We start from the raw sequence: 23530 nt of genomic DNA on the forward strand, positions 1-23530 counted from the left end.
TTTCACAAGTCTGGTAATTCCTTTGTAGAAGGCTTTCATGGCCCTGAAGTTGTCTTTGTTCAATAATTTAGTGTTACTTTGAGGCTTTGATACTATGCTATGTTTCTTTGATAGTGATGTATCTTTATGACTGTGTATGTAATGATCCTTGGTGAACATTTTACGTCATGCCTCCATGATATATGGTAGGATTGACTGTGTTCTACCACAAATGCTACAATAGTATCTTTATAATACATCCCCTTTAATATACACCATATACACTAAACTATGACTTCAATCTTGATATCACAATGATTACCTTGTGCTTAATCCTTTATGTTGACTGTCAATCATCGTTGTCATAAACTATACCTTCCGCTTCTTAGAATTGTCTTTTTAGGGCTTTTTATGACTAAGGTTGCCTCTTTATGCCTTGAGAATGAACTACTCTTTACCTCTTTTGATGGTCAACTCTTGATACTTGGGCTCTTAAGCATTAATATTTCTGAGACAAATTCATTATTTTATTTACTGTTATTGCTTATTCACTTTCAGTTCTGCTCTTTAATCATGAAGAAATTCATTGTCACAACTTTTATATACTGCTCTATTTATTGTTAAGACCTTCCCTATTTGTCTCTTGAATCTATTATTATTTCAAAGAGACTGCAACTTGATAGTTTTATTGTATTTTCTTGTAAAAAATAAATGCATACATGTCATTTGAGACCCATCTCTATTTTGTGAATCATCTTTGCTCTGTGTATGTTGATCAAGGTTAGCATTGGCCTTTATGATCCTTGATGTTGTTGCAACCTTTATTCACTATCACCTTTGGTATTTTAATCTCCAATCTGCTCAAACAAAATAAATCAATTTTGCTCTTCATCTTTCATTATGATCTAGGGCTTCTCATTGTATACCACTGTGATAAACTTCTTTATTGGGTTGTATCATAGGCACTTTATGTAGGTTGCTCACACAACCCTTGTCGACCTTATCATACTATCTTTATGACTTTATCATTGTATTTTCTCTTTAATAGTGACTGTGTGAGGTCTGTTAGAGTAAAGTAATTAATTAACTTTACTCTCCTCTTAAGATTTCTCTTTATGCATACATTAGTCATTTAATAATTAATATTTAATTATTAAATGCTCTCACCTTAGGGTTAGGTTTTCCTTTCGGTGTTGATCTCCTTTATAAGGATTGATCTCTTGTATTATTGTAACTCTCTTGATTCATTTTTCTCTGATAATAAATCTTTTCACTTTGTCAGAGCCAAAACCCTTGTATTCGTTCTCTCTCTTTCTCTGTGACAGGTTTCTTGCATGCAGGTTTCTTTGGGTTCTGTGGATTTGTATTTCTCAAATCCTACAAGGTCTACAACAAAACTCTCTATATCATATAACCATTGTGAATGAGTATCCATGCTCGTTCAATATTCTTGGATTGACTTGATAGCCATATATGCCTTGAAGTTGATCCTTTGCTTGAGCTTTTTCAAACTTTGAGAGTTGCAACTATCTCTTTATTTGTTGGCTTGATTCTTTTGGATGTTATGTTCTTTGTGTTGCTACTGCTTCATGAAATCATGAAGAGACTATTGCAACAACTCTTCTTCAACAACTACAATTTTCCATAATACATGTAGCCTTCAAGTATATAACAAATCACATTACTGCTATGATTTTCCTTCGTTATGTTTGGGACAAAATCTTGCTCTGTATCCTTATCTTTTCACTATGAAGACGATCCATCCTTGATCACATGTCCTTTTGTCACAATATTGACTACTTATTAATGCTTTGTTTAAAAATGCAACAACAATGAACATTGTTCAACTCTTCATTCTTTTGATATAGGTGTTGCTCTCTCTGTTTTGGGTAGGGTTCTATCATTGTGTGCTCAAAGGATGCTTTTTTGATAGTGATATATGTGCTTTGTGGACTAGAATGGGTTGTGTTATTGTTGTCCTTGAATAGGACACTCATTGCTTGTCATGGGTTGTCCTTCCATCTTTAATGGTTGCCTTTGACTGTCATTTATATGTGTATATCTCTTATTGGACTCTATTTGTCTTGTAGAAGATTCAGATGACTGTCTTCACCTTGATCTTGATGTGCTTGTATGTGGAGGCTTGGAAATAAAAAGATGGACTATTATTTACCCATGACAAAACAATTATCTGCAAACCTGCCCTATTCCTATGACAGTCTATTACAAGTTATCAAGCATTCTTTCCTTCAAGGGTTTAGACTATCCAAGGTGTGAGTCCATGTTTTGAAACATGTGAACTACTCTTCAAGAAATTTCATTCATTCTTTATCATAGATTTTGCACTGATTTTCTTTAAAAACACAAAAACAAAGAAGTAAAATCCTCTATATATATGCTAAAATTAATCTTTGTCATGAAACACAAAGAGGGTGTGAATGTAAAAGAAGAACTTGCCTAGAGCTTGCTGAGACTTTGCATGATATGGTCCTTTGTAGTTGGCGTGTGGCTTCTCTTAACCTTTTCATGCAAACTCCTTCATTGAAGAGGCTAACTTCACGTTCAAACTCTTTGAAGTAACTCTTTGACTGCTCCTTCATTTTATGACTTCTCTCCTTTACGCATAACCCATTACATAGATCAGATGACTGCCCTTTTGTGAATCTTGAGATATTTATCTTTGATGTTGTAGTAGGCATGTGAAACTTTGTATGAGAACCTACTCACAACAAGACTTCGTTCTCATGAAAGAACTCAGAGTAGACATAAAATGAAGCCCTAAATGCATGCAAAACTATAATGTACCCTTTTGGAACTTATCTTAATTTAGTCTTGAATCAACAATTCTAACTTAAAATGAGATTAGTAATACATTCATAAATATAATTTAATGGATTCTAAAGACATTTTTACTATCGTAATGCTAAGAATAATTTTATAAGATGAAACTTATCTTGATAACTTTCCCTGATTATGTTGATCATAAACCTCCCTCGTAAACTGATTATCATCTTCTTACAAACTGCTCTAGAACTCTTACAATCTCCTCATAAAATTCCTCACTATCTACTCCTATATTATATATTGATTTCCATATGCTCAGAAATCTTGCATTGCACAACTTGTTTCACCCTTCAATGTGGAGCATCAATATAGTATTGGGTCCTTTTGATCAGTGATATGAACTTTTGTGACAAAGTCTTCCCTTATTGGTAATGTCAGCTCCTCATGCATCTCTATTTGGTATTTTTGTCGTCATACTGGTGCATTCAGATTTGAATAAAATAAATATATAAATTCTTTTATCTTCCCCCATTAGAATGATATTCATGTCTCTTAAATAAGAAGCGAAAAGATGTGAATGTGAACAATTGCCCTCCCGACATGAGATCATATCCCATATGAAAAGCTAACTGACGCTAATGATTAATTAATTAATGTAAGCATCTATTATCTTTCCTTGGCCATGAATGTGGGAATGCTTATGCATGTATCGCTTGTTATTGATGAGTATATTTACTTATTAATTATAATATGATGTTCAAAATTAATCATACAATCAATCTTTGGGTTTGATAAGGCATATCAATTGGTTTGATGCTGCCAACTACAATGCTAATCTATACTTTACCAAGTTGATTATTCTTTTCATCTTATAGATGTCGTCTTAGGGAACATATTGGTTTATTAGTCAGATTGTTCTTAGTGATGATATTAACCTTCATTTCCCTTAGTCCCTCTTGGTGTGTTTGTGTGTGTCACCTGATTAATACCTGACCTTGTCATGAAGAAATTGTACCTCTTCGTGGTAATAGATGTTTATTATCCATATATTTTGATTCGTGTTTTTCCTAGCATTCCCCCCATTGACAAATGAGAACTGGTTCCTAATATATCTCTGCTCCTTGATGGAATGGTTGCTTGAGAGGGATCACATCTCTTCCAATATCCATCACACCTTTTAATTATTTATCGATTGGATATCAATCAACGTTTGCCTCCTTGACTAAGTCAAAACTAACTAGTTTTGATTACATTGTTGACTTGTAAATATTCCAATGTTGTTTATTGTCCTCTACCACCTCATTCTTGCTAATATATAACATTCATTCTGAGACGTATGTATTCTTCCTTTCATAATACGCTGCCTTGTGAATCCACTCTCGCTGAATATCACTATCTATTGTTGAGGGGTCAACCTTTGACACCAACAATTTGCTTAATATTTGATATAATAATTAACTTTATTTATTTTCTAAACTTATTTATTATTATATTTGTTTCTAATTACATTGTTATGAGAATGAATGTTTACTTATTAATTAATTATTGATCAATTGCAATTACACATTGCTATTGATCAAACAGTTAAATCACTATTTTATTAATATGTAACATTTATTTATAATATTTTCAAATATCATATTAATTTATTTTTATTTAAATATTTCAAGAATATTAATTAATAAATATTATTAATTATTAATATTTAATAAATAAATAAATATTAAACGATCTCAAGTAATCATTTGTTGATAATTTTTATATTAATCAATAATAATTATTTCATTTAGGATATAATAATGATCAAGGAGGGGACATGACAAAAATTGATGGCTTTCAACTCCAACTTCCCTCCAAATCTCAAAAGATGTTTTTTTGTCTTTATTCAACGTCAAAATACATAAATTTGGAGAGTCAAAGCTTTAAATCAAAATGAGGAGGAAATTTAATGTTTATGACTTGATATATAGGGACTAAAGGTATTTTGACTATAATTTTTTACCTAGAGGAAAAAAATAGGTAACAATTACTTTTAATGTTTGTGTCTCGTTTTCGTTGCATTTTTTTTAGTTTATGTTTTATTTAAGAATTTATTAATTTTGATCTTAACATTAAATTTAAAAATCACAATTCTAAAAATAAATTTTACCCCCCCTTCCTTCGCTTCAACTCCTTCTTGACCCCAACTTGGCAGTAAGTAAGACCAAGGTAAGGCAAATGGGCCTTGGGCTGAGTCATGGGGATACTCTAGAGGTAAAAAAAAAAAAACATAAGCCTCCTTTCTTAAATGTTTTATGAATATTTAAAAAATATATATGAATTATTACTAAAATAATGTACAATCGATAATTATAAATAACCCTCGCAACATAAGCCTCCTTCCTTCACCTCAACTCTTTCCTGACTCCAACTTGACAGTAAGACCAAGGTAAGGCGGACATGCGTTGGGCTGGGTCGTGGGAATGCTTTTAATTTAAAAAAAAAAACATAAGCCCCCTTCTTAATAGGCCAAAACCATTTTCTGAGGTTTGTGTCTCAGTTTTTTTTGCATTTTTTTAAGTTTATGTTTTATTTAAGAATTTATTAATTTTGATCTTAACACTAAATTTGAAAATCACAATTCTGAAAATAAATTTTAGCCCCCTTCTTTCGTCTCAGTGTCTTCTTGACCCCAACTTGGCAATAAGTAAGACCAAGGTAAGGCAGACGGACTTTGAGCTAGGTCATGAGAATACTCTAGAAGTGTGTGTGTGTGTGTGTATATATATATATATATATATATAAGCCACCTTCTTAAATGTTTTATGAATAAATAAATAAAAATGTTTGAATTGTTATTAAAATAATGCACAATCGATAATTATAAATAACCCTCACAACATAAGCTCCCTTCCTTCGCCTCAACTCCTTCTTGACTCCAACTTGGCAGTAAGTAAGACCAAGGTAAGGCGGACATGCGTTGGGCTAGGTCGTGGGGAACGCCTCTAATTTTTTTTTAAAACATAATCCCCCCCTTCTTAATAGGCCAAGACCATTATTTAATGTTTGTGTCTCGTTTTCTTTGCATTTTTTTTAGTTTACGTTTTATTTAAGAATTTATTAATTTTGATCTCAACACTAAATTTAAAAATCACAATTCTAAAAATAAATTTACCCCCCTTCCTTCATCTTAGCTCTTTTTTAACCCCAACTTGGCAATAAGTAAGACCAAGGTAAGGCAAACGGGCCTTGGACTGGGTCACGGGGATACTCTAGAGGTAAAAAAAAAAAAAACATAGGCCCCTTTTCTTAAATGTTTTATGAATATTTTTTAAAAAAGTATGAATTGTTCTAAAATAATGCACAATCGATAATTATAAATAACCCTCGCAACATAAGCCCCCTTCTTTCACCTAAACTCCTTTTTTACTCCAACTTGGCAGTAAGCAAGACCAAAGTAAGGCGGATATGCATTTCGAGGGAATTGCCTCTAAAAAAAAAACATAATCCCCACTTTCTTAATAGGCCAAGATTATTCTTTAAGATTTGTGTCTCGCTTTTTTTGTATTTTTTTTTAGTTTACGTTTTATTTAAGAATTTTTTTAATTTTGATCTCAACAATAAATTTACAATTCTGAAAAATAAATTTTACCCAATTTTTTCACCTCGGCTCATTCTTGACCCCAACTTGGCAGTACATAAGACCAAGGTAAGGCAGACGGGCCTTGAGCTAGGTCACGGGGATACTCTAGAGCTAAAAAAAATATAATCTTTAATGTTTTATGAATATTTAAAAAAAATGTTTGAATTGTTACTAAAATAATGCACAATCAAGCATTATAAATAACCCTCGCAACATAACCTCATTTTCTTTCGTCTCAACTCCTTCCTGACCCCAACTTGGCAATAACTAAGACCAAGGTAAGGCGGACATGTTGAGCTAGGTCATGGGGAATGCCTCTAATTGTTAAAAAAAAAACACTCTTTTTAATAGGCTAAGACTATTATTTAAGATTTGTGTCTCGTTTTGTTTGCATTTTTTTTAGTTTACATTTTATTTAAGAATTTGTTAATTTTGATCTCAACACTAAATTTAAAAATCGTAATTCTGAAAATAAATTTCACCCCTTTTCTTCGCCTCAACTCCTTCTTGACCCCAACTTGGCAGTAAGTAAGACCAAGGTAAGGCAGATGGACCTTGGGCTAGGTCACGGGGATACTCTAGAGGTAAAAAATAAAACATAAACCTCATTTCCTAACTGTTTTATGAATATTTAAAAAAAAAATGAATTGTTACTAAAATAATACACAATCGATAATTGTAAATAACCCTCGCAACATAAGCCTCTTTCCTTCGCCTCAACTCTTTCCTGACCCCAACTTGGCAGTAAGTAAGACCAAGGTAAGGCAGACATGCGTTGGGCTAGGTCGTGGGAAATACCTCTAATTTAAAAAAAACATAATCCCCCTCTTATTAATAGGCCAAGAACAATCTTTAAGGTTTGTGTCTCGTTTTCTTTGCATTTTTTCTTAGTTTACGTTTTATTTAAGAATATTAATTTTGATTTCAACACAATTTAAAAATCACAATTCTGAAAATAAATCTTACCCCTTCCTTCGCCTCAGCTCCTTCTTGACCCCAACTTGGCAGTAAGTAATACCAAGGTAAGGCAGACGAACTTTGGACTGAGTCATGTGGATACTCTAGAGGTTAAAAAAAACATAAACCCCATTTCCTAAATGTTTTATAAATATTTTTTAAAAAGTTTGAATTGCTACTAAAATAATGCACAATTGATAATTATAAATAACCCTTGCAACATAAGCCCCCTTCATTCGCCTCCATTCCTTCCTAACCGCAACTTGACAGTAAGTAAGACCAAGGTAAGACAAATAGACGTTCGGTTGGGTCGTGGGGATTGCCTCTAATTTAAAAAAAAATAATCCCCCCTTTCTTAATAGGCTAAAACTATTATTTAAAGTGTGTCTTGTTTTCTTTGCATTTTTTTAGTTTACGTTTTATTTAAGAATTTATTAATTTTGATTTCAACTCTAAATTTAAAAAGCACAATTTTGAAAGTAAATTTTACCCCTTTTCTTTCGCCTCAGCTCTTTATTGACTCCAATTTGGCAGTAACTGAGACCAAGGTAAGACAAACAAGCTTTGGGTTGGGTCATAGGGATACCTTAGAGGTAAAAAAAAAAAAAAAAACATAAGCCCCCTCATAAATGTTTTATGAATATTTAAAAAAAAGGTTTGAATTAATATTAAAATAATGCACAATCAATAATTATAAATAACACTCGCAACATAAGCCCCTTTCCTTCACCTCAACTTCTTCTTGACCTCAACTTGACAGTAAGTAAAACCAAAGTAAGGCAGGCAGGCGTTGGGCTGGGTCGTGGGGAGTGACTCTAATTTTTTCTTTTAAACACCCTCTTTTTAATAGGCTAAGACCATTATTTAAGGTTTGTGTCTCATTTTCTTTGATTTTTTTTCATTTATGTTTTATTGAAAAATTTATTAATTTTGATCTCAACACTAAATTTAAAAATCACAATTCTGAAAATAAATTTTAGCCCCTTCTTTCGTCTCACAACATATGCCCCCTTCCTTTGCCTCAGCTCCTTTTTGACCCCAACTTGGCAGTAAGTAAGACCAAAGTAAGGTAGACGGGCCTTGGGCTAGGTCATGGGGATACTGTAAAGGTAAAAACAAAAACATATATATGAAAAAAATATGAATTGTTACTAAAATAATGCATAATTGATAATTATTCATTCACCTCAACTCCTTCCTGACCCCAACTTGGCAGTAAGTAAGACCAAGGTAAAACGGACATGCATTGAGCTGAGTCGTGAGGAATGCTTCTAATTTTTAAAAAAAATACATAAGCCCCCTTCCTAAATGTTTTATGAATATTTCAAAAAAATTGTTAATAAAATAATGCACAAAGAAAAGTTTACTCACTATAAAATATCATTTAAAGAGCATAAGAATTTTACTATAATTATTTAAAAACGCATTTTGACTCAACATATTAACAATATGTAAATTATTTTTATTTAAATAAAATAAAACATATTGTGTCGTGTCGTGTCGTATGCAGTATTGTGTGTATTTGTGTGTTGTGTTGTTTTGTGGTTGTCTTAGGTCAATTAGGGGAGGCCAAACAAGCTTCCACTTTCACATGGTTGGCCTTGTTAGTAGAGAATGTTTGAAAAAATATTCTTGAAGCTAAGAGAAGTTTGTGTAAATATATTCATTTAAAATAAATAATATTATATGCATGTTAAAATTCTCAAATCAAAAAGAAATTATAGTCTTAATTATAATTAGTTCATTTATAATTAGTAGTGTAAGAGGCTTATCTCAAACTCTAATAAGAATATAAAACATTATTTTTTTGTTACATCTTAACATATTGTTTCCCTATTGCCTTTGTGGCATATCACTATGTGTGCTTATGATGTGTGAATAAATAATATTCCATATAGTTCATATTATATGCATGTTGAAATTCTCAAAGTAAATTTAAGAAATTGTGAATTCAGAGGTGAAAATAAAAGTACATTTTAATTATTCATTACAATTCTAGTTATAATTATTTCATTTATCATTAGTAGTGTAAGAATCTTATCTCAAACACTAAAAAGAACACACTACGGATATAAAACATGATTTCTTTTTGTTATGACATCTTAGCGTATTATTTCCCTATGATTTTTGAGGCATATCACTATGTGAACATGGGATGTATGCATGACTTAACCACTATGTGTACTTATGATGTGTGTAAATAAATTATATTTTATATAGTTCATATTATATGCATGTTGATATTCTCAAAGTAAAAAGAAATTGTGATTTCAAAGGTAAAATAAATGTACATTTTAATTATTAATTATTACTCTTATAATACTTTCATTTATCATTAGTAGTGTAAGAACCTTATCTCAGACATTAAAAAGAACATACTAGTGATATAAAACATGATTTATTTTGGTCATTACATCTTAGTATATTGTTTCCCTATGGCTTTTGTGGTATATCACTATGTGAACATGAGATATATGCATGACTTAACCACTATGTGCACCTATTATGTGTGTATGAGCTACCTTGTTCTAGTTTAGACATATTTTTGCTAGTTGTAAGGAGGTGGTAGAAGTTAGGATCCACTAAATCAAACGTTTAGCAAGTCGTTGACATATCATTAATATCTATATGTTTTATTTTGAAAGACACGCCTTAGATACAACTACTATGTGATGTTTGTCTTGTCTACATAGCTAAAAATGAATCTAGAAGGATGAAACCTACAATGTAGTGTGGGATGCATTGACATTCCTATTTCTAGTTGGGATGTATTTTGAGGGTGAGTATTAGTGAACCAAGTAATGGGATGATTTGTACAATAAGGTTGCATCCACTTCCTATTGTCAATTGAGCACCATGTGTGAGTTAATCATTGTGTACATGTATAATAATGGCCTCATTTGTTATGTATTGTTATATTTATGTCATTTCTAGTGATCACAACATGTAGTATGGGGTGCTTGTCTTGTCATCAAAAAAAAAAAAAAAACTATGAAGATGATGGGATCATTGGTTTTAGTATAGGTTGAATTGAGATTCCTCTTTCTAGTTGGGATACACTTGAAGGCTTATGTGTTAGTGAACTAGGTAAAGTAGACTCAAATATAGACACACATTCTAAAGTAGTCTCTTGCTTAAGTGATAGTAGAAACAACACTTACAACCCTTATGTAACTACACTAGTAGACTATGTCACAAGGTGTCATGTGTTACCAAAAAGGATAATTCTTCTTGTTGGATATTAGATTATGAAGGAGACATTCTTTAGCTAATAAATAGAAAATTCCAAGTCATTCTCATCAAATATGTTTGACTCTACAAACTTTTTACTATTGTTATAGTGGAATTCAACAAAAGTTGGGGAATAATGGAAATTGAAGGATTAGGTTTCTTGAAGATTTAGTGACAGATAGGTGAAAGATAACTTTTCATTCTCCCATTCATGGATTGACTATTGTATCACACTTATTTCAAAGTTGTGGTTAAACTAGATTGTGAATGCTAGGCATGTTAAACTATTTCACATCGTTAGAAAATTGAGCCACTCACAACTGGTTGTAATGGTTGAAGAAGAGATGAAACATACATACAATAATGGTTGAAGACAAGAATCTAAATTAAGTGGTTCTTAAGTATAAACTATCTTTTATAAAAATAGATAGACTATACCTTAAAGAGTCTCTCTAAGTAGGATGGTTATACTCAATTGTTTCAAGTAGTAAAATTTGGTTGGATGTTGTCTATTTTGGAGTGGCCCATAGGATGTTCATTTCTTCAAAATTATATATTGAACATGCTTTCCTAATTCTTCATTGATCTTCTTGAATTTTAGTCAGTTGTTTATTTGACCCGCTTATATAGTTTGTGTCAAATGCTTTCAAATCAATCACAAACTAATGGAGCTACGACTCACAAAGAAAGAAGAGGAGTGTAAAATAGTGTAGGTGGGAGAGCACCATGTGTGGAAAACCTTGCTCACATGTTAATCACCTTTACACAAGACATAGTTGTAGATTTTTTGAATAAAAAGAGTGATTGTGTTGAAAGATATTACTGAGGGCGAGAAGTAGATGCTACTATAGTTGGACTAGTGGAGCTCAACTTTGAGGAGGAAGCCTCCATTGAGGATAAGTTTGTAAGAGCCATATTAGAACTTGGATCTCCCAACCTATTCAAGGATCTTGAACTCAAAAGAGCTAATAAATTAGATCATAAAAAACATGAAATGTGCTTTGAATTTGAGTCAATCTAAGGCCCCCAAAGAGTCATATAGATGAGCACAAAGTTAGGACACACCACATTGCGGTTGGACTTTGTGCAAAATGAAGGCATTAAGATAGATAAGAGAAAGATTACAAATTAAGACCACATGATGAATCAGCTAAAAAAAATCATGCCATAGAAATACATAATATATTTATTTAAGAAATTTTAAAATCTAGATGTCAAATAAGGAAAAATTGTTAAATCGACTATAGACTTCAACATTTAGACTAACCATTTAAAAGATGACGCAAAGGAAGTCTCTAAGTAATATTTTTTTTATTCATTCAATATAAAATATTTCACATTCTATACAAGGGTCCTATCAAGTAGTGCTCATAGAGGAGTTTTCATAGAAACAAAAAAAGCGTGGAAAGAAAAGGTAGAAGAAAAAAGGTTGAACATGGTAATGGAAAACAAGCTTATGAATAGAAAGAAGTAATGTGCTAAACATGGTAATGGAAGAGGCCAATAAGGACTAGCTCAACGTGTGAATCAGATTGTACATGAATTGAGCTGCATTTAATGACAAACAACATTTTTTCTGTCTCTATTGTCAAAATCCTTTCATCAAACATGAAATTAGGATTTTGATCAAGGGATACTTATGCAGCCAAATATTTTTTGTACAACTAATAAGTCAACTCATCTTAGCCTTCAGATCTATATATTATGAACAAAGTTATAAAGGGACGTTCTACAATATTTTCTCTTATATTATCTCAATAACATTGAAAAAAAAACTTGGCACTATTCCTTTGCGAATCTTGAGTTAAATATCAAAGTATTGAATGTATAAACCTTCAAGACAATCCAGTGAATATTTTCACTTGAAATAAATAAAATATTGAGTTCATTCACAATTGTATGTTTTATTCAAAGTCATAGAGAAAAAGGAAGTTGCGTAGGAAGGGGCTTTAGAAGAATGTCTTAAAATACTCTCAAAACAATGAAGAATGTGATGACAATTTTATCTAGAAAGAAGAAGAGATAAAAAATCTAAAAATCTGATATTTTTAATGATTTGTCTGCAAGTCTGAGTGATCTAAGAGTAACATTGGGATTTTTCTAATGGTTCCTGTGAATTTAATGTTCATTAGATTGGTCATATATTGAAATTCTGGTGTTATTAATTATCGTCGCTCAGTACATGTGTCGGTAAAAATTGATGTCAATTTGGCTGTCATTAAATTATTTAATTCTTCAATTGGACACCCATATGATCATCATCACCAAAGGTATTCATTTAAATTTGATGCCCATTTGACTATCATCTATAAAGTATGAGGTCAAATTTGATATTCGTTTATTTGTCATCTCAAAAAAAAGAGTTTGAATTTGATGTGTGTTCAAACATCATTTCTAACTTTAGTGAATTAAATTTGAATAGCATGTCAAGTATAAATCAATTGAATAAATTTGATATTCTTTTGATAGTCACACAAGTATTAGAAGTTAAATTTTATTTTTGTTTTTTATTAGAGATAAAATAGGTTTTCAAGGGATCTGAAACCCCTTACAACAAGTTTTGAAGGGACCTAAAACCCTCAGATTTTACACGGATCTGAAACCCAAAATAGACAGCTACTAAAGGATTCAACATTGATAACCAGCAATCCAAACTCAGCCAAGTATCAAAGAGTCAAATTTGATGTTTGTTTCGCTATTAGTGTACACATTTGAAGGTTAAATTTGACAGACATTAATCTATCATGCGTAGAATTAATTGGGCTTAAATTTGATGTATGTTTACTTGTCATAGATTAGAACTATATGATAAATTTGATGTTCATTTTATAGTCACAATTAGCAACATGAGAAGTTAGATATGACGTTCGGTCGATCATCATTTCAAAGATTTACATTTAAAAAATACCTTCTTTTTTTTTATTTTGCCATCCATTTAAACAAATTGAAATGGTGTTACCTTCAAATTTCATCCTTCATGTTCAGTATGGAAGTGCCCCATTAATAAATTCTCAATAAAATCTTATTTGTTAGTTCCTCATTTTAGCTATTTTCTTGCATCGGTAACTCTAGGATTATAAAAAGTATACAACTTTGCTAATGTTTAGTAACTTGATGATTTTCAAGTTTTTTTTTTTTTTTTTTAATAAGTTTTGCAACTACAACCTAATATACAAATAAAAAATAGATGTCCATTCTTAAATTTTGCAAAATGAATGTTGGAAAGAAAATATATAATAAGGATTGTGGTTCAACGTCTAATTGTATGGTCCTTGTCATGAATTCTATTTGTTGTTTTGTATAATGTTGTTTAGGTTCAGTTGTTTCATTGTTAAATGTTTTATTAAGTTTTCAGCTTGTCATATTGTAATCTTTGCTAGATTTTATTTAATGTTTTCTCTTGCAAGTTTTTAACATGTAATTTTCATTTTTTAAATAAATAAATAAAAAATTAGGATATAGTAATGATGTAAGAGAAGGACACGCAACTAACTATTTTTGTTTAATGAGAGACTACTAAAAAACACAATAACAACACCTCCATTAAGATTGTTGTGAGTATTTATCAATTTAGTTGTTGGGCCAATGTTAATATTTTGTTAATATCTCAAAAAAAAAAAATTCAGTTAGTTGAGAATAAGTAATTTTATGTAATGTTTACACAATATTCCACATAATATAATTTTGAGTGTTCATTGATAGTAGTTTGTAATGCGAGTTTTTATACTTTTCATCTTACTAGTGTTGGTATTAGAGTCCATGGTGGGAAATATATTGGATGCAACTAATGTGGAGATTTAGTAGCTCTTGAAAAGAAGAGAAATGTAGCATTTTTTCACTTAGCTTAGAGAAATGGTATGAAAGATTGTTGTTATTTATTTTTTGAATGTTGAAATCTATTTTCAATCCATTGAAGATATTGCAATTTATTAAATTTGGCATTAATTGTGACATATATTTATTCAAAGGTTATTCTCCTTTGTAGTGACTAAAGTGTTGGGTTATGATTGTTTCGAGTTGAAAGTAAATTGAATGTATTGAAGGGAAATTGGGCGTCCCATAATAGCCATCTAATATCAGTATGCGCATCCAACATCAAATACAAACTCACACTACTATGCCATAAAGTGGAATCAAGCACAATTTATTTCCCACATTAACCCTTAGAGGAAAGCAATTGCAATTTTAGATCTTGCTAGATCGAAGAGCAGTTTCGGCAACATGCATACATTTAGATTCAACAACACAAAATCATAAAACAAAAGAAAAAGACAGAATCTAATAGAACACAGATTTATCGTGGGGAAAACTATTTCAGGTGAAAAAAAACCCACACTCCAAAATCAAAGAGCCATTGTATTATTCAGCAAGAAATATACATTTACAATACAATTTTCAGGCTTTAGGCCTCTACATGGAGATTTACATCCTGCTCCATCTCGGAGAAAATCCGACAGCATAACCCCTATAAAATAAACTCCTCTCTCTCTTCTCAACTCCTCTAGCAATTCTTACATTTATAGAGTTTACAATGCAAAAAATAATAGCTTCCCACAAGTGTCCACATTCAATGTATCTAAGAATGTAATTAGAAACTTCCTTTTGCATAACTCTTGCATAAATAATATTTAATACAAATATTATTTATTCCATAAACATAAATCATCTAAGATGAGATAAACACGCCTTTTCTTAATTTGGAACTTTCCATTTTACTCCAAGCCTATCCAAGTAGAAGATTTGGTCCCGCTGAAAATCTTTCAAAAAATGTGCTAAAGAATGCAATTGCCACATGTCACTTGGAAGGGGGTTTGAGAAGCTCCTAAGAATTTTACTTCTCCAAAGTTCCCTCGTGTCAAGTGTCACAATTTCCTTTCACCTCAAATCTTGTTGCACCCAAGTTGCCATTGGGCCCCGCAATTAAGCTTTGCACTTTGGAAATAATACATTCCATTAAATAAATAAAATTAGCGCATAGGACCATTAAAAATAATTAAATAATTTCCGTGGGACTCCTAAGGTTGAGGCACCTTATGTTATTATGAGGATTCGGTTATTATTGAGAGGGGGGGGTGGAATCGGTAATAAAAACAAATCTGCAAAACTTCAAAAACCTGTACCGGTAACTACTCAAACAATCTCTTAAGTTGATTTAACAAACCATTCACTCAAGTGTTCATCAATATGCAAACAAAGTAAAGATATCCAATGCATAAATCAACAATGCATCCACCACATGAACACAGATATTTTTAACGTGGAAACCCAACTGGGAAAACCACAGTGGGAATTAGCACCACCAATATATATATTTGCACTCTTTTGGAATGAGCTCGGTTAAAGGCCTAGCTCGGTTAAGAGCTTACAATATGCTTGATTAAGAGCAGACCCTGTTAGGAGTCACCCGATCAAGGGATTTTGCCTCAACCCTGTTAGGAGCTCTACCTGATGGTATGATAAAATAATAAGTATTTGGTAGATTACTGAGAGGGGGGTGAATCAGTAAATAGAAAAACGGATACAAACTTCCCAAACTCAAACTCAATCACACGAAGTAAACTTATCAATAAAATACCACTGTCAAGATCAATACTCATAAGAATATCGATTGACTGTTACAACAACTTAACAGTAAACAACATAAAACTTGTAAACATCCAAATGCTTTATCATATGTCAACATACTTCATTTCTCAATGCTTCCAGTTATCATGCCTTCTCAGAAATAGTTAAGTAGTTAATCAAATCAACCATAAGATCATAACCACAAAAATATTCACCACATGACACAAGTATTTATACATGGAAATCCCAAATAGGTAAAAACCATGGTGAGTTGGGACTCACAAGATAATATCAGAACTCTTTTGAAGTTCGCCCTATTAGGAGCCAAGCATGTTAAAGCTTTTACAAAAGTCTTGTTAACAACTGATCCTGTTAGGAATCACTCGGTTAAGGGATTGACTACAAATGTCTTGTTAGAAGCAAATACCCTGTAAGGAGTAACCTCAGTAGAGGATTTGAAAATCCAATCTAATGGACCACCTTGTTAGAGGATTTAATAAGTAACCAGGCTTGTTAGAGCTTACCCGGTTAGGGGATTTCAATTCTGTTGTAATTGTTAGAAAACAACAGGAGTTTGTTTGATCTGACTTAATAGCACTACATTTTTTTGATCAAATCCATTTAAGCTTCTATCTGCCTTTACTCAAACTGTAGAGTCATTATCCGATTCTGCAACCACACACTCAACTGATTTCAGCCAACTCTTGCCAACACTAAACAAAATAACTTCATCGACCTTAAATACAAATCAATTAGGTCGGTAACACAACAAAAACCTAATCCTCTCATCAAGATTACAAACAAGTCGATACAAGTATAACCGTTGGATTTCATAACAATCTCTACACATCAATCAAGAAAACTTCATCCGCTCCTTGATTATCGCTTCATCGAGCTCAGTAACTCATCACGCGCTTTTCATTAGATGCAATACACTTTGATGATTCCCTAGAAAAGAAACAAACGCGCCAAAATAATTGAACTTGTCTTCATACAATGATCTTATGTGTCACCATCATTATCGCTCAACATCAGATCATAAACCAACATAACCAGTTCAACAACCTTAATCGGTTAGGGTTTAGCAAAAACAACTGGTAGGGTTTACCGGTTACATAACATAGATAAGGTTTAACCTTTTACACCGGTTACCAGTTCAACTCACAAACTTACATGCCGGTTTACAATATCCTTCACAAATCTCTTCCTATCGGTTATAAGACAATATCAACAATAACAACAATATCATTATTGGTTCAATTGACATCAATGACAATATAACATATCATTAATGCAATCTTCATGCAAATGCCAACAATCCCCCCCTTTGGCATTGATGGCAATACAAATATCAACACCATTGTTTGTTGTTGTGATTGTGAATAGGAATCCTGGTTTACATTACCAAGTATTCACATGCTCTCTCTGTGTTCAGTTTGTCACTGGTTTTCCTTCCCATAATTACATAATTCTTCTCCCCTTTTGACAGCAATGCCAAATTTTCACTGTGCATCAACAACATATTGCAACTTGATGCTCCCCCTATGGAATACATCCACTTCTACACCAATCCTTGTACAATTATGCAAGTAATTCAGGGACTCATGTAGTCAGTGTCATGCTCAACTAACTTCATGAAGAGGAACAACCCCTAACTGACTTCTAAGATACTCAAAAGTAGTCTTAGGTAGAGGTTTGGTAAAAATATCTACAAGTTGCTCCTTGGTAGAAACATGATCTAAGATAACATCTTTACTCTGAACTTTTTCCCTCAAGAAATGATACTTCAATTCAATGTGCTTGGTTTGTGCATGCAAAACAAGATTCTTGGAAATATTTATGACACTTGTATTATCACATAAAATCTTAATAGGTTCTGAAATCTTCATCTTAAAACCTTCCAAAATGTGTCTCATCCAAATAGCCTATGTGCAATTCATATAAGTTGCAACATACTAAGCTTCAGCAATAGATTGTGAAGTACAACTCTGCTTTTTACTACTCCATGAAACAAGCCTTCCTCCAAGAAAAAATGCTCAACTGGTTGTGCTTTTCCGGTCATCAATATTTCCTGCCCAATCAACATCTGTGTATGCCTTTAAATCAAAGTTTCTTCCATATGGATACCATAATCCATAGTCAAGAATACCTTTCAGGTATCTAAAAATTCTCTTGGTTGCTATCAGGTGTGTTTCCTTAGGATTCTTCTGGAATCTAGCAACTATGCCAACCGCATGGGCTATGTCTGATCTGTTGTGAACAACATAGTACAATTTGCCAATCATTGACATGTATTCCTTCTCATCAACAGACTTAGATTCATCTTCCTTGGACAACTTACAACCTGTAGCCATTGGTGTCCCAACTGGTTTGCAATCACTCATGCCAAATGTCTTCAAAACCTCTTTCACATACTTAGACTGTGTAATGAAAATGTGATTCTTCATTTGTTGTATCTGAAAGCCTATGAAATTTTGTATTTCCCCTACTAAAGATATTTCAAACTCATTTTTCATTTCATCTGCAAAATTGTTGCTCATGATATCATTACCTCCAAATATAATATCATCAACAAATACTTCACTTACCAGTATTTCATCTCCTTCAGACTTGAGATATCTGTTACTATCATTATTGGTTCTCAGAAAGCCTATCTTCATTAGATGTGTGTGAAGCCTTTCATACCATGCTCTAGGTGCCTACTTTAATCCATATAAAGCCTTATGCAATCTGCATACCATGTCTTTCTCATCAGTCAAAGCATAACCATTTGGCTACTCTATGTATACCTCTTCTTCCAATATCCCATTCAAAAATCCAGACTTAACATCCATCTGATATACCTTGAACTTCTTATGGGTTGCAAATGCAAGTAAAGTTCAGACACCTTCCAGTCTTTCTATTGGTGCAAAAGTTTTGCCATAATCTTCTCCTTCTTCTTGTGCATAACCCTTGCAGGCTAATCTTGCCTTGTTGCGAACTACAACACCTTCTTCATTCAACTTGTCCCTATATACCCATTTAGTAACTATAACATTCTTATTTACCGGTCGAGGTACTAGGGTCCAAGTGTTGTTCTTCTCAATTTGATCCAATTCCTCCTCCATAGCTTTAACACAATGATCATCACCAAATGCTTCCTTAGCAGTTCTCGGTTCAATGGTGGAGATCATGCAAGAATTCTCTCTGATTCTTCTTCTGGTTAGTACTCCAATATCCTTATCTCCAATAATCTGCTCATGATTGTGATTCAATCTCACATATGTAGGAATAACATGATCATTATCTTTAGTTTCAGCTTCTTCATTGTCATCATCTTCTTCTGAATTTATTTGTTCTGATTGGACAAGTGCATCAAAATTTGCTTTGCTGGTTTCAGATTTCACAATTTCTGGTTCCAAAAACAAAATACAAGGATATTCATCCTTTTTCTCTAAACTGGTTCCTTTTGAGACTTCAGGAAATTGATCAACTCGAACATCAACACTCTCAACAATTCTTTGTGTCCGGTTGTTAAAACATTTCGAGGCCTTACTCTTGGTGGAATAGCCAAGAAATATGCCTTCATCACTCTTAGCCTCAAATTTGCTAATGTAATCACCTCTCTTAATAAAACATTTTCTTCCAAATATCTTAAAATAGCTAACATCAGGTGATCTTCCATACCAATATTCATAAGGAGTCTTTTCCTTACCTCTCTTTACCAGAACCCAGTTCATTGTGTAGGCAGTTGTGCTGATAGCTTCTCTCCAAAAGGTTTTTGCTACACCTCCTTGTATCAGCATTGTCCTAGCAGCTTCAACAACTAATTGGTTGTTCCTTTCTACGATACCATTCTGTTGTGGTGTCCTTGGTGCATAAAGTTGTCATTTGATACCATTCTCTTCACAGTACCTAGTGAATTCCTCAGAAGTAAATTCACCGCCTTGATTTGTCTATAGACATTTTATCTTCTTTCCACTTTCTTTCTCAGCTAAGGCCCTGAATGCCTTGAACTTACCAAAAGCTTCGGTCTTATCTTTCAAGAATGTGACCCACATCATCCTTGAGCAATCATCAATGAGAATCATGAAATATCTATCACCTTGAATGCTTTTTGTTCTTATTGGTCCACAAAGATTTGTATGAACCAAATCTAACAAGTGCTCCATTGAAAAGGATTTTCTTTTGAAAGTTGAAGAAGTCATCTTTCCTAACTGACATTCTTTGCAAAGAGCATTAACCGATTTGTCTAACTGAGACAAACCTCTCATTGTCTTGGACTTACTCACTTTAACAATGTTATCAAAGTTTATATGACAAAATCTCCTATGCCAAAGCCAGCAATCATCTATTTTTGCAATAAAATAGTTGCTAACTTTAGAATTATGGTGAAATAGGTTACCTTTAGTTTGCTTCCCGGATGCAATCAATTCACCTTTGTTGTCAAAGATTTTGCACATACCATTTTTAAACTCTAGTGGGTATCCATTGTTATTGAGTTGTGCCACACTCAAAATATTGTGCTTTAGTCCTTCAACCTAGTAAACATCATCTGCACTACTCTTCCCATTAAGAGAAATAACTCCCTTACCTTTAACCATGCAGGTTAAGTCATTGCCAAATCTAACAACATCGCCATCAAATTCTTTCAAGGAAAGAAATTTGCTCCGATCACCAGTCATATGATGTGAACAACCATTATCAATGATCCAATCATCAGAGTTATCCATCCTGGACACTAATGCCTTTTGGTCTGATATCTCTTCCTTAATAGCTACAAACATAATATCTTCACTAGCATCATCATCAGATTCTTCATCAGTCATACCATTATCAATAGCAATAAGACAATCTCTCTTGCCTTTACCCTTATACTTCTTGAATTTATCTCTCTTGTGTTCATTTTCACCATTAGGACAATTAGCTACTATATGACCAATCTTGTTGCATGCAAAACATTTTAAAGGTAATTTACCTCTATATTTACCAGTGCCTCTAGGCAACCATTCTGCCAACAATGCTTCAAGCTCCACTAAATTGTCTTCATCATCAACATCTCTGCTGGATCTGGATTCATAAACATGACTAGTATCTCTACTTTTTCTCATAGATGGGTTAGAAACAAAAGCTCTAAATGCAGACTCGGATTTTTGTACACTACCATCATAACTGTTTAATTCAAAAGCAATAAGCTTGCCAATGATGGAGTCAAGAGTTACCTTAGTTTTGTCGATGGACTTCATCTCTTGAATAGCTGCAACTCGAATAGCATAGATCGGTAGCAGGGTTCTCAGTACCTTACTAATTACTGTGGCATCTTCCACTTTCCCTCTTGCACTCTTAATTTCACCGACTCTATCTTTTATCGTTTGACCATACTGTTGGATATTCTCACCTTCAGACATCCTCATGTCATCAAACTTTCCTCTTAGACTCTCCTCTTTAGCAATTTTAACATGTTCATCGCCGCTATAAATCTCTTCAAGTTTTTTCCATACTTTATATACAGTTTCAAGATCATGAACATCTACATATTCAGCATCAGACGGGGAACTGATAATAGCCTCCAATGCTTGATGATTTTCTTATTGTTCTTTCTTCTGATCATCAGTCAAAGTCCCACAAGGTGCAATATACTTAGTATCTTCATGATCCCAATATAGACTTCCCAGACTCTTGATGTAAATCTTCATTCTATTGCTCCATATCCTATAGTTTTCTCTGTTGAACTTCGAATCTTCCTTCTTCATCATGATCTAGCAGATCTTTTCCTCAAGCTGTTAGACTTAGACCTTAGAGGACCTGGATAGCTTTGATACCAATTGATGGTATGATGAAATAATAAGTATCTGGTAGATTACTGAGAGGGGGGGTGAATCAGTAAATAGAAAAACTGATACAAACTTCCCAAACTCAAACTCAATCACACGAAGTAAACTTATCACTGAAATACCACTGTCAAGATCAATACTCATAAGAATACCGGTTGATTGTTACAACAACATAATAGTAAACAACATCAAACTTGTAAACATCCAAATGCTTTATCATATGTCAACATACTTCATTTCTCAATGCTTCTAGTTATCATGCCTTATCATAAATAGTTAAGTAGTTAATCAAATCAACCATAAGATCGTAACCACAAAAACATTCACCACATGGCACAAGTATTTATATGTGGAAAAACCAAATAGGTAAAAACCACGGTGAGATGGGACTCACAAGATAATATCTAAACTCTTCTGAAGTTCGCCCTGTTAGGAGCCAAGCATGTTAAAGCTTTTACAAAAGTCCTGTTAAGAACTGATCCTGTTAGGAATCACCCAATTAAGGGATTGACTACAAATGCCTTGTTAGAAGCAAATACCCTGTAAGGAGTAACCTCAGTAGAGGATTTGAAAATCCAATCTAATGGACCACCTTGTTAGAGGATTTAATAAGTAACCAAGCTTGTTAGAGCTTACCTAGTTAGGGGATTTCAATTTTGCTGTAATTGTTAGAAAACAATAGGAGTTTGCTTGATCTGTCGAAATAGCACTACATTTTCTTGATCAGATCCATTTAAACTTCTATCTGCCTTTACTTAAACTATAGACTCATTATCTAGTTCGGCAACCACACACTCAACTGATTTCAGCCAACTCTTGCCAACACTAAACAAAACAACTTCATTGACCTTAAATACAAATCAATTAGGTCGGTAACACAACAAAAACCTAATCCTCTCATCAAGATTACAAACAAGTCGGTACAAGTTTAACCGTTGGATTTCATAATAATCTCTCAACATCAATCAAGAAAACTTCATCCGCTCCTTGATTACTGCTTCATCGAGCTCAGTAACTCATCACGCGCTTTGCATTAGATGAAATACACTTTGCTCATTCCCTAGACAAACAAACAAACACACCAAAATAATTAAACTTGACTTCATACAATGATCTTACATGTCACCATCATTATCTCTCAACATCAGATCATAGACCAACATAACCAATTCAACAACCTTAATCGGTTAGGGTTTAGCAAAAACAACTGGTAGGGTTTACCGGTTACATAACATAGATAGGGTTTAACCTTTTACACCGGTTATTGGTTCAACTCACAAACTTACATACCGGTTTACAATATCCTTCACAAAGATCTTCCTATCGGTTATAAGACAATATCAACAATAACAACAATATCATTACCGGTTCAATTGATATCAATGACAACATAACATATCATTAATGCAATCTTCATGCAAATGCCAACACTACCTTGTTAAGAGTAACCTTGTTAGAGGATTTCGAACTCAAGTTAATGAGCCACCCGGTGAAGGGATTTACAATATCAAAACTGTTAGGGTCTACCCAGTTAAGGGATTTCAAACTGTTGTAACTGTTAGGGAACAACAGGGCAAAT

This window comes from Cryptomeria japonica, chromosome 1 (assembly GCF_030272615.1).
Source record: "Cryptomeria japonica chromosome 1, Sugi_1.0, whole genome shotgun sequence".
NCBI lineage: Eukaryota > Viridiplantae > Streptophyta > Pinopsida > Cupressales > Cupressaceae > Cryptomeria > Cryptomeria japonica.